Below are 12,158 nucleotides of genomic sequence, written 5' to 3'. Positions count from 1 at the left end.
TGGTCGTGGGGCGCGGGGACAGTGCCATCTGTGGCGTGTGTGTGTGTGTGTCTCAATTACCTTGGGGAAGCACACTCCACTTCGTAGTTGGGGAGAAGTAGACATTGGGGCGAGGAAGATGAGACTTGGAAAGAGGGTACGGCCCTCAGCACCCTCCAGACAGCGGGTGCTACAGGGAGCTCGCAAGCTGGGAGCCGGGAGCCGCCGGTGCTGAAGGTTGGCGGAGAATCCGGCGCCTTCCGCAGGCGCGTGGTGGGCTGGCTGTGTGTGATTGTGTGTGGGTGGGTTCCTCCGGCCTTGGAGAGGCACGTGGAGCCCTAGATTGAAGGCTTCTTGCACGTCCTGGCTTTGTCCTGCGTAGCAGTGAGGAGCTGTTTTATTTTTCCCTCCGGGAGGAAGCTAGCTCTTTTCTATTCTGTTGCCTGGCAGTTATCTCATCTTCTGACATACAGGGAGAAAAATGTCTTCTCCTCTAGTCCCCTCCAGGGTCCCAGAAACATTGGCCGAGCTGGTTTTGCCCAATGACTGCCTATCCGTCCAGAACAAGTGTTGTAGTCTACAAATGGTTCTGCTTGTGAGTAATTGGAAGTCAGTGCTTTGAGTCCGACTTAAAGTTATATTGTTTCCCTGTTTTGATTTTCAAGACACTGTGCAATGAGATGCTATTTCTTAGCCTGAAACTGAGTTGATTGTGTTGTCAAAATATTAGGGACTTGGAAATAGGCCTTGTGCACATACTATAAGCCAAATGCGTTAAACCTTGGCACTCGGAGAGGCAGGGAGAAGCAACCTTGTTTTAGCTCTGTTTTGGAGGGAAGATGTTAAATTAGGAAATGGATTCCTTATTTTCAGGTTTGTTACATATTTTCACCAAGAGCAGGTGTGGCTCTGGGTGTATATGTTTTCAGGGTTCTTTGGTCTACACAAAAAGAAAGAGATCTGATCCTCATGGAGAGATGTTTAATATTATTATTTTTAAAGAACTTTTATTGAGATACAGTTAACATACAATAAACTGCATATATTTAGAGTGTACAATGTGGAATTTTTTCTTATTAGTAATGTATATATGGCAATCCCAGTCTCCCAATTCATTCCCCCCGCCTGCGATGTTTAATTATTGAAAACAAATAGCTTCATGATTGTCCTGTGGTCAAAGGTTGTACATGAATCACCTTGGCATATCACCTTACATATATACATATGCACATGTGTGTACATAGATACGTGTAGGTATCTACATATATATGTATATATATTTTAAGGAGATGGAATTTGGGGCGAAAATGGGAAAAAGCCTCTTCACTTTATGCTCACATCTGTGATCTTGTCTGCCCGAAACCATGGTTACGGGGCTTACAGGGAAGCTCCAACAAACCACACCAAGCACAACCCTAGGAGATTTGTGGCTTACGCTTTGGGAAGCAGGCAAACCTTTATGGAATCCCAAAGAACACAGTGCCATTCCATTCCACTCCAGTTCACCAATGGCCCTGGCCACAGCCTCCCTCCCACCACCAGAGTTCCCACGCACTCCTCATTTCCTCTCCACACTGGCCTCCAGTCCTTGCACTCATGAAAGCAGTGCGTGTCTGAGGGGGAGCTGAAGGGGTAACTTAGATCAAAGCCAGATCTTAACACCAAAAACCTGTGGTTTTCAAGTTATTGTTTTAGAACAGGAAGGAGAAGAAAAAAACTATGACTATGGTAGTGAGGAGATGGGCCTTTTGCCCTGTATTCAGATGGAGTTGGACAGTGAGGCAGAGAGCAGGTAGAATGAACAGCGGGTCTGCGTTTATCCACATACAGATGCGGGTTGGAGGAAAAGTGTCTGAGTGTGTCTGATGATGCTTTGCTGGGGCCCACCCAAATCTTGGGTACATTGGGGCACCATCCCCATTTTGGAGCATGTCCAGTGAAGTGTGCATTGGGCACTACTCTTGTTTGGCTGTTATTCTCTAAGGTTCTCAGATTCACATTGGACCTGGCCCTAGACCAGATCATCTACTGCATAGGCAAGTTTCACAGACAAGGATGTTGAGTCCTAGAGCAGCTATGGGTACCCGAGGTCACATGACAAGCAAAGGGGGCAGGGTTGGAAGGAGGGACCACACCTCCTATCGCTCACGGCTCACGTAATAGAGAACTGGCCCCTCTGGCCTGCCAGTCTAATTCTCCCTGCAAATTCATGTGCTGTGTCCCTGATGTTTTTATTGTACATGATAATGTAAAGTGCTTTCAAAATCAGTGTCTCTTTTGCCTTATAGCAAGTGTGAATTAGGTGTGACAGGTATTGATAGATTCAAAAACTTGAGATACAGAAAGGCCAAAGTCACAGGATGAATCAAATAGTGGAGCTGGTTCTGTTTGCCTGTCTGTGGTTGTTTTCACGAGGATTCTTTGGCCACTCTGGTTCTCCCCGACTGAGGGCGAGGACGCAGCAGCAGAGGTGACTGGCCCTTGGAAACAGACAAGTTGCACCTTGGATGGCTAAGGTCACCTTTCCCATTCCCACCATTGGCCAGGGGACACCCACAGAATCACACCTTTGGGGGGAATTTCCTGGGCTCCAGCTTCTGTGCTCTCCACCTGGCAGTGATGAAGAAGGACGGGGCTGAGAAATCTGGCCCGGAGTAAGGAGATGCAGAGGGCATGCGGCAGCCACTTCTTTCATTGCTGTGGAATATTTCATTTAGCTGCTTGATGAATTCCCATGTATTCACTGAAGGCCTATCTTGTGCTTAGATCCAACCAGGGATGTTTAGCTCTCTGGATAATCCAGGAGTAAAAGAGACCATGGGTTACTCTCAGGAGGCTCCGTTTCACTAGAGAAGTGACACTGAATAGATCCATATAGGCACTTAATTAGGTTCTAAATGAGTGGTACCTTAAGTACGTTACAAGAGTTCAAAAAGGGAGTGTACTGGGATGGTTGGAAGAATCTGAGGTTCCTGGAAGGAGGCATGAATTGGGTGTGAAATGATGGGTAACATTTAAAGAGATATTTACAAGAGGAGGTAGTATTCCATGGGCACAGATGCTCCGGAGTAAAGGCAGAGAATGTCTGTGGTCAGAGACACATGGCTGAAGTTGAGAGTGCCTGTCAGAAAGGACCAAGCAAGGTGAGGTTTCCCAAGTTTAAGACTTTTATCTGAGTACTGAGTAAAAAATATTTACTTAATATTTTAAAACATGAATTCTTTTATTCCCCACGTAAGCCCCAGTATTCATGAAATCACAGGTTTGGATATTGTAGTTACAATTTTTCTTCATTTATGTTACATAAACATTTGGCCTCTAAAAGAAAAAGAAAAGTTTATCTCAAGTGCCTCTTAAAATCATTAGTGCTATTGGGGTGGGGGTCACCCTTTGGAAACACTGGAGTGGGAGAAAGTTTATAAAACCGAGGTGGATTCTAGAATGTTTAAAACCGGACTGAGATAATTATTCTCCAGACAATGAGAGATGTATCAGTTATGATGACAAAAGGGGTTACTTTGGAGAGAGCTCATTACAGAGAGATGGGAAGATTTCACTTGTACTTGAAGCAGAATCCCATTAAACACCATTACTATAGCTCATTTGTACATAGAAATGTGCTGAGATTTTTGAATAGACTTTTATATTTCCTAAAGCAAGATTCATAAGCAGGACTGGGTAAACTAGAAGTATTGGGATTCCTGTGAGAACCAGAGGCTGAGTGGATGCTGGTTGGAGCCGCGCTCGCCTTTAGGACAGATGATGGAGGAGCCGGGAGATGGGGGGGAGGGGCGTGGCTAGAGCGTGCCCGTTACAGCCGGCTGGTCCTGTCACACTCTGGAGTTTGCCCTGTTGTCACCTCAGTTGTCGACATCCTTAGCCTCCGTTCTCCCCTCCCTGCCTGTGAAGATACGTTTGGTTGGTGTCACTCCCGTGCTTCACCCTGCGGAAGAAAGAGGCACTGGTAGCAGTGCTAAGGACAGAAAGTCATTTTCTGGGCGGTGGTTCAGCGGAGCACCTAAGGGCAGAGCTCTGCAGCCCGGCTGCGTGGGCTTGTAGCTCGCCTCTGCCACCAACCACTTCCGAGAGCTTTAGGGGGTGCTCTAACCTGTGTTCCTGTTTCTTCCTCTGTAAAAAGTGGGCGATAGTGCCAGTGCCTACCTATGATGAAACCCGCTCGTGGCGGGGTTGGAAGGAACATGTAAAGTGCATAGGCCAATGCCTGCCCTCAGTCAGGGCTGTGTGAATGTTTAAGGACTATAGCTCTCATTCTTATGGCCCCCTACACCTCCCGTGGGGCTGGCCCTAGAGAGGGTTCTTTCCTAAGTTGATTTTTAAATTAATTTACCGGCAGCATTGGGTTTTCGTTGCTGCACGCAGGCTTTCTCTGGTTGTGGCAAGCGGTGGCTGCTCTTTGTGGCGGGGCGAGGGCTTCCCATTGCTGTGGCTTCTCTTGTTGCAGAGCATGGGCTCTAGGCGTGCGGGCTTCCGTAATTGCGGCTCACAGGCTCTAGAGCGCAGGCTCCGTAGTTGTGGCGCACGAGCTTAGTTGCTCCGTGGCATCTTCCTGGACCAGGGATCGAACCCGGGTCCCCTGCACTGGCAGGCGGATTCTCAACCACTGTGCCACCAGGGAAGTCCCTCCTAAGTTGATTTTTATGCAAGACCTAAGGAAGCCAGTTTTTCATAGCTTCCCAAATGTTTTTCATTCAGGGAGTCTCATTTGGCAAGGAATGGGACACTAGTGTTTCTGTTTCATTTTTCCAAAGTAGCTCATTGACAGGGCTTCTCAAAATTATCCCAGTATGCTGACCCTGGGAAATAGGCCAAGATGCCCCTTTTGGAGAGGTTAGCCTCTGGGGGCTGGGGCTCCCCCTGGGCCACAAAGCCCTTGGGAAGAGTGTTAACAGTGCAAAAGGCAAGGAGAGGGGCCTAGTGATTCAGATACTGATGCCCTGGGCAGAGCCTGAGGACACGTGTTCCAGTGAAACTACCCTAACTGAGTGTGTTCTGCTGGTGGCTGGAGCACACGTTGATATCCACTGCCTAAAGGCCCATCTCTGTCTTCAGGACTTTTATAAGTCAATCTTTCAGAGGATCTCTGAAAACCTCTATTATCATTTAAAGAGAGTGAGGTGGGATGGTCCGGAAAAGGGCGTGGAAGGCCTGGGAAGAGTCCACACCCACTTTGTGGGCATCTTTGCCTTGAATTCATCCCCCAGCACCTGAGGGTCCAGATCTCTCCCTGTTCTACTCCCTACTGACTCCTGTAATACTTGCCACCTAATTAAATATTGCTCCCCACGGTACATAAATACTTTTTAAACAACTACCCTAAGAGTTGGTTCTTGCCCCAGTGCTGCCCTAGAGAGCTGCTTGACTTTGGGCCCCTGAAGTTAAAGGGCCTCAGGCATCATGGGCTGTCAGGCCTTGTCTGTCCGTCCTGTTCCTCTTTCTCTGCGTCTTTGGCCAGCAGCAGATCTAGTGAATATTTGAGACCATCAGCTCTCTGGCTTGTCAGTGGGCCCCTTACTCTGAATCTGTGAGCTCTAACCACAGGATGCCTGGACCATTCACTAGTTGTGTGTCTTTGAGCTCTTTAAGTCTGTTTCTTTGTTTGTAAAGTGGGAATATAATCGTTCCTACCTCTTAGGGTTGTTGTGAGAAATAAGGGAATCTATGTAAAGTTCTTAGCAAGGGGCCAGGCTACAGTACATTCTAACAATTTTATTAACATTTGAAGGGTTATGTGCATGCATTCACAGTTTTAGACTCTTACATCAGAACATATGGTCCAGTGAAAGATATTCTTTTCTTTGATATGTGAATGTATTTATATGAAACGTCTCACATTGTCTAAAAATAAAATTAATTTAGTTATACTTAACAATTGCCTTTTGGAATTACTTGAATGAGATTGTTTTGGAAAGTCTAGAATTGTGGCCACTGGAGTCAAAAGTTTATGATTTATTGAAGCATATGAGTAATTGGAAATAGGAATACTTGGGAGCTGCTATTTTGGTTTTGCTACCAATTTCATCTAGTTTCATGGATTTAAATACATTCTCAGTGCTGTTGACGCTAAATTCCTAATTCCAGCTCACGCCTGCCCTTGAGATTCAGAACTCATGTATGTGACTGCCTTCTTCTCATGGCCATTTGATTCTGTAAAGGGCATCTCAAACTCAATTATGCCCCAGACTGTACATCTGATGTCCCCCTTCCCCAGTTTAAGCCTCTTGTATTTTTTCCCATCTCAGGAAATGGCAAGTCCATTCTTTGAATTACCCAGGCCATTCTTGATGCCTCTCATTTTCATGCACCCCATGTGCAGTCCCTCGGCAACATCTGTTGTCTCTGCCTTCAAAATATGTCCCAAATCTGATCATCTTTCCATACTTCTGCTGACGTCAGTCTGTCCCAAGTCCCAGTCATCTCATACCGGGATTATTTCAACAGCCTCCTAAGTGGTACTCCTTGCCCCAACTTCATCAGATCATGTCACTCTGCTCACATACCTCTCAGGGTAAAAACATAAGTCCTTGTCACCATCTGTAAGGCCACCATAGTTAGGCCTCCTGTTATGACCTCTCTGACTCCATGGCCCAGTACTCCTCACCTGTCCAGTCCTCTTGAGTCATCTTGACCCACTTGACACCCTTACACTCACCGTGTTCCTGCTCAGTCTTTGCACCTGCTATTCCATCTTTCCAGTGTATTCCTTCCTCAGTTACCCTCATGGTTCCAGTCTTCACTCAAATGTTACATTCTCAGTAAGACCTTTTCTGGCAATCCTATCTAAAATTTTACTGTTCTTCTTGAGACTTTAAATGCTCCTTTCCTGCTTTATTTTTGCTTTTTAGCTCTTATCTGTCTTATATATTATATACTTTTCTTATTCATCTTCATCTCTAACACCAGAACAGGGCTTCAATAAATGTGGAGGTTTTTGTTCACTGCTCTATTCTTGGTACTCAAAACAATCTGTGGCACATTGTTGAATTAAGGAATGGATTTAATCAAACAAAGGTGTATTCCCCTAGCATCTCCTGTGGTCTAGCACTGTGGTAGATTATGAGGGCTTGATAAAACAAAAGTGGTGTGTGGTATCATTCCTGCCTCTGAGGAGCAGGAAACCTAGTTGGGAAGACCAGCAGGATAAGCAGTTGAGTGAATTCCTTAAACAATCTTTCTGTACGTTGGAAAGAAGTGAGGAGAAGGCAGAAGAAAAGGATATTTTATTTTATAAAAATATATGGGGGGGCTTCCCTAGTGGCACTGTGGTTGAGAATCCGCCTGCCAATGCAGGGGACATGGGTTTGTTCCCTGCTCCAGGAAGGTCCCACATGCCTCGGAGCAACTAAGCCCGTGCGCCACAACCACTGAGCCTGCGCTTTAGAGCCCGTGAGCCACAGCTATTGAGCCCATGTGCTGCAACGACTGAAGCCCACGCACCTAGATTCCGTGCACCACAACAAGAGAAGCCATGGCAATGAGGAGCCTGTGCACCACAATGAGGAGTAGCCCCAACTCACCGCAACTAAAGAAAGCCTGCGCACAGCAAAAAAGACCCAACACAGCCAATAAAACAAACAAACAAATAAATTTTAAAAAAATATATGGGACTTATGAAGATGTTTTTATGCGAGAGTGCTGTATTAGTTCCACGAGGCAGTTTGCACCAAGCTGAAGCGTCTCCATCAAGTCTGAGATTTCTTTATTTTTTATTTTTTTCCAGCCTACTGAGATATAATTGGCAAATAAAAATTATATGTATTTAGGGTGTACAATGTGATGATTTAATGTACATATACACTGTAAAAAAGTTATATATGTATATATACACACAGACATATATATATGCATATTCTTTTTCAGATTCTTTTCCATTATAGGTTATTACAAGATATTGAATATTATTTCCTTAGCTATACAGTAGGTCCTTGTCAAACTATTTTTAAGGGTGGAAAATGTCACAAAAAATAAAGGTTCCACACAGTATGGAGGTTCCTCAAAAAAACTAAAATAGAGTTGCCATGTGATCCAGCACTCCCGCTGCAGGGCATATATCTGGACAAAACTATAATTCAAAAAGATACATGTACCCCTATGTTCACAGCAGCACTGTTCACAATAGCCAAGACATGGAAACAACCTAAATGTCCATTGACAGATGAATGGATAAAGAAGATGGGGTACATGTATATAATGGAATACTATAGCCATAAAAAAAGAATGAAATAATGCCATTTGCAGCAACCTGGATGGAACTAGAGATTATCATACTAAGTGAAGTAAGTCAGACAGAGAAAGACATATACCATGTGATATCACTTATATGTGGAATCTAAAATATGACACAAATGAACTTATCTATGAAACAGAAACAGACTCACAAACATAGAGAACAGACTTGTGGTTGCCAAGGGGGAGGGGAGGTGGGAAGGGAGGTGGGAGGGGGAGTTTGGGATTAGTAGATACAAGCTACATACGTAGAATGGATGTACAAGTTTCTACTGTAGAGCACAGGGAACTATATACAATACCCTGTGATAAACCATAATGGAAAAGAATATGAAAAAGATCTGTATATGTGCATAACTGAATCACTTTGCTGTACAGCAGAAATTAATACAACATTGTAAGTCAATTATACTTCAATAAAATAAATTTAAAATAAAGAAAAATAAAGGTTCCAAATGCTGTGTAACCATTACAGAGCAAAGTGATGGTCTGAGGTTTCTTTTTTCTTTTCTTTTTCAGTTTATTTATTGGCTGAGTTGAGTCTTCGTTGCTGTGCATGAGCTTGAGCTTTCTCTAGTTGCGTGCGGGCTCTAGGCATGCAGACTTCAGTAGTTGTGACACGTGGGCTCAGTAGTTGTGGTGCACAAGCTTAGTTGCTCTGTGGTATGTGGGATCTTCCTGGACCAGGGCTTGAACCCGTGTCCCCTGAATTGGCAGGCAGATTCTTAGCTACTGAACCACCAGGGAAGTCCCTGGGCTGAGGTTTCTAAAAGAGGGAATTGTATACCCTCTGGGTGCTCAGGGCCTGTGCAAGGTGCTGTGATAGGGGGAGAAGGAAAAGGCCCACTTGTCCTCCCTTTGCAGAGTTTAAAATCAAGTTTAAATTCTCATAAGGGCTTTGGATACAACACCCTTTGTAATTGGCAGCAACAAGAAGTGAAATTTTACATTCCAGTGCCTGAACTCACAGAGCTCATTGAAGCACAAGCAGACAAAGCTTCCAGGGGTTTCTCTTAGGTGAAAAGAACTCTGGAGCAGGCCTGCAGGGTTCTTTTATTTTACATAAATAAACGCTATACTTGGCAAAACATTATTTTTCTCTCCAAGTCCCTCCGGGTATATATGGGCTTGTTAATTAATTACAATCTATTATAATGCTAATTAGCAGACTGCACCTGTTTGAAATCTAATTTTCTGGGGGAAACCACACAAAGTGGGCAAAGGTCTGCACTGTGCTGGGAGAACAGAAAGGACAGGGACGGACTGTTGTCCTTGTACCTCGCCAACCTCTAAATAGAATGGAAACTCTGGAGGAAACATGATTCAGCTCTGTAGTGTCTATTGCCTGGGACGAGGAGGGGCACAAGGTGTAGGAAAGAGGACCTCCCAGTCCCATCCCCCCTCCTGGTACCCTCTATCTCACCTTGAAGTCTCAGAGAGGTAGTTTTGAAGCTAGTGAAAAGTCACTTTCATTTGCCAGCAAGGAGTAAACTCATTGAGCTACTGACCCAGCTTCAGGATGTAATCAGGTTCAAGAAGGGTTTAGCATGAGCATCTATGATTAATTATTGAGGAAAAAATAGACTTGGAGTTTGCCTATGTCCTTCTTGAATAGATTTGTTTGTTTTTTCTCAGACTAGAGCGTCTCTTGGTGCCTGTTGTCTTTCTGCAGCCAGATGTAAGCATCTTGTTTGTTTGTGTTTTTTTTTAAATAAATTCTGGGTTTATTTATACATTAGGAAAAAAAGACTTTATTTTTACAGCAGTCTTAGAGTCACAGAAAAATTGAGAAGAGATACAGAGATTTCCCATATACCCTCTGTGTATGCGTACGCCCCCACACAGGCATAACTTCCCTCATTATCAACACCCCCCACCAGAGAGGTACATTTGTTACAACTGATGAACCTATACCATAACCAAAATCACCCACTGTCCATAGTTTACATTAGGGTTCACTCTTGCTGTTGTACATTCTGTATTTGGATAAATGTGTAATAACATTTATCCATCATTATAGTATTATATGAAGCAGTTTCACTGCCCTAAAAATTCTCAGATGTAAGCATCTTGTGAGCAGACGTGTCTTCAACACCAATCAGAGTATGAGCCACTCAGAAGATGCATGTAACCTACTCACTTGTCTGTGGTTTGAGTAAAAGGCTGCCTCTTTGGAGTCTGTCTTGTAGAATCTCAAATAGGCAGCACTCTTTCATCAGACTAACTTAGATTCTGCTCCACTTAGAAGGTCATCATCCAGTACAGCGTTGAAAAGAAAGATGGTGGAACCCAGAAATGATTCTAACCAGTGGACAAAGAGAAGCCTTCCTTCGCTGTTCCAGCCATCCTTTCAGCCATTTAGTGAATACTTATATGCCAGGCACCATGCCAGAAGCTGGTTCCTGATTTCATGGAGCATACAGTCTAGTAGGGGACGATATTAGTCCAGGAATAACATAAATGAACTGGTATGTAAAATTACAGCGAAGAAGGAGAGCTCTTTACAAGCCTTTCAGAGCCTGGGGACACCTAGACCTTATCTCTTCAGGGTTGGATTGGCTAGTACCTTTTTCTTTCTCTGAAAAATTTATTGAATGGTGAGTCAGGTGACTTCTGTTATGCGTGGTAATGGACCTTAAGTTCCACATCTGTGAAAGCAGGAGTTTGCATAGTCTGGAGGCTTCATAAGGCCTCTGTGAACGATGATCCTGACTTGGCTGTCTGCATTCGTGGCCTTGGCTATGCTCAGCCTAGCACTTGATAATATTTTATCTTCATTGTTCTCCATGCAGCTAAGTCTTGTCTCCCCTGAGCAACTGCCAGCTTCTGCCTTTCCCCTCCTCATCTTTCTCTGTTGTTGTGATCAAAATCACAAAGGTATTTTTGAAAGCTTACTTCTTCGCCTAGTGCTCAAGGCCCACAAAAATACATTTATTTTTAATAAATTATAGACACAGCCCTCTGTCTGCATCCTTGAGCAATTCAAAGGATATTCTAAAAACAAACAACAAACAAGCAAGCAGAATTTCTAGAAGGTAGGGTCTGTGAATCCATCTCCCTACCTTCTGGACTGATGATTATCTAAAACGTTTTGGGCAGCTCATAGAATCATTGATCAGCCAGCAAGGATGGAGCAGGTGATTGACCAGTATTTGCCAGCATATCTTTCAAAGTATAGGAGCCTAGTCATATTTTCAGGTTGCTGTGATCAAAGAGTTTGGGAAATGTCACAGAGTCAAAAGCACATTAGTATATTAAAGACTCTAAGATGGCCTATAGCAAAGTGACTCGTATAACTCTGTATGTAGCCACCTATTTCCAAAATTATTTTGTCATAGAATGCTCTTGTTAAAAAATCACTAGCACCATAGAGCTAGTTGTTTTGTGGATGTATTTTGCAAACTATTATGATTAGAAAAATGAAGGAGTGCACTTTCCTCAAGTGGGTCATTTGGGGATTCAAAGGTAACAAACACCCTTTTATGAAACAGTGAAGTTGAAGAACTGTGGGAATTCACAGGAGAGGGGGATTACTGTGGGTGCTAATAGTTAGCAGAGGCTACTTGGTAAGATTTGGAGCCAGTCCTTATAGAAAATGGAGTCTGAATAGACAGGGAAGGGAGCCTCTCTAAGTTGAAAGAAGAGCATAAAGAATGTTGGACAGGCAGTTTCTAGCATTTTGGGTTATGAGGGCAGTCAGGAAATCAGTGAGATTAAAAGAAGAGTGCAATCCAAAAATAATTACTTTGCTAAAAAACACACGCACACAAAACCCAAATAATAAGATATCCAAAAAAAGGGAACAGTGGATAGAATGGAGTATTCATTCATTAATCTATCCATCCATCTAGCCAGCCAGCCATTCAACAAATATATATTGAATACTTTCTCTGTTCTAGGAACTTTGCTCAGAGCAAAGTATTGAACGAAATCAC

General features: G+C 43.8%; 1 protein-coding gene across 1 annotated transcript in view; it reads left to right on the top strand.

Moving 5' to 3' along the window:
• PRKCE (protein kinase C epsilon) overlaps window positions 1-12,158 on the top strand; it is a 515,835-nt gene that overhangs the window by 1,366 nt on the left and 502,311 nt on the right. The window lies entirely within an intron of this gene.

This window comes from Hippopotamus amphibius, chromosome 7 (assembly GCF_030028045.1).
Source record: "Hippopotamus amphibius kiboko isolate mHipAmp2 chromosome 7, mHipAmp2.hap2, whole genome shotgun sequence".
NCBI lineage: Eukaryota > Metazoa > Chordata > Mammalia > Artiodactyla > Hippopotamidae > Hippopotamus > Hippopotamus amphibius.
Note: the sequence above shows the minus strand (reverse complement) of the source record. Positions and strands in the feature narration are given on the sequence as shown.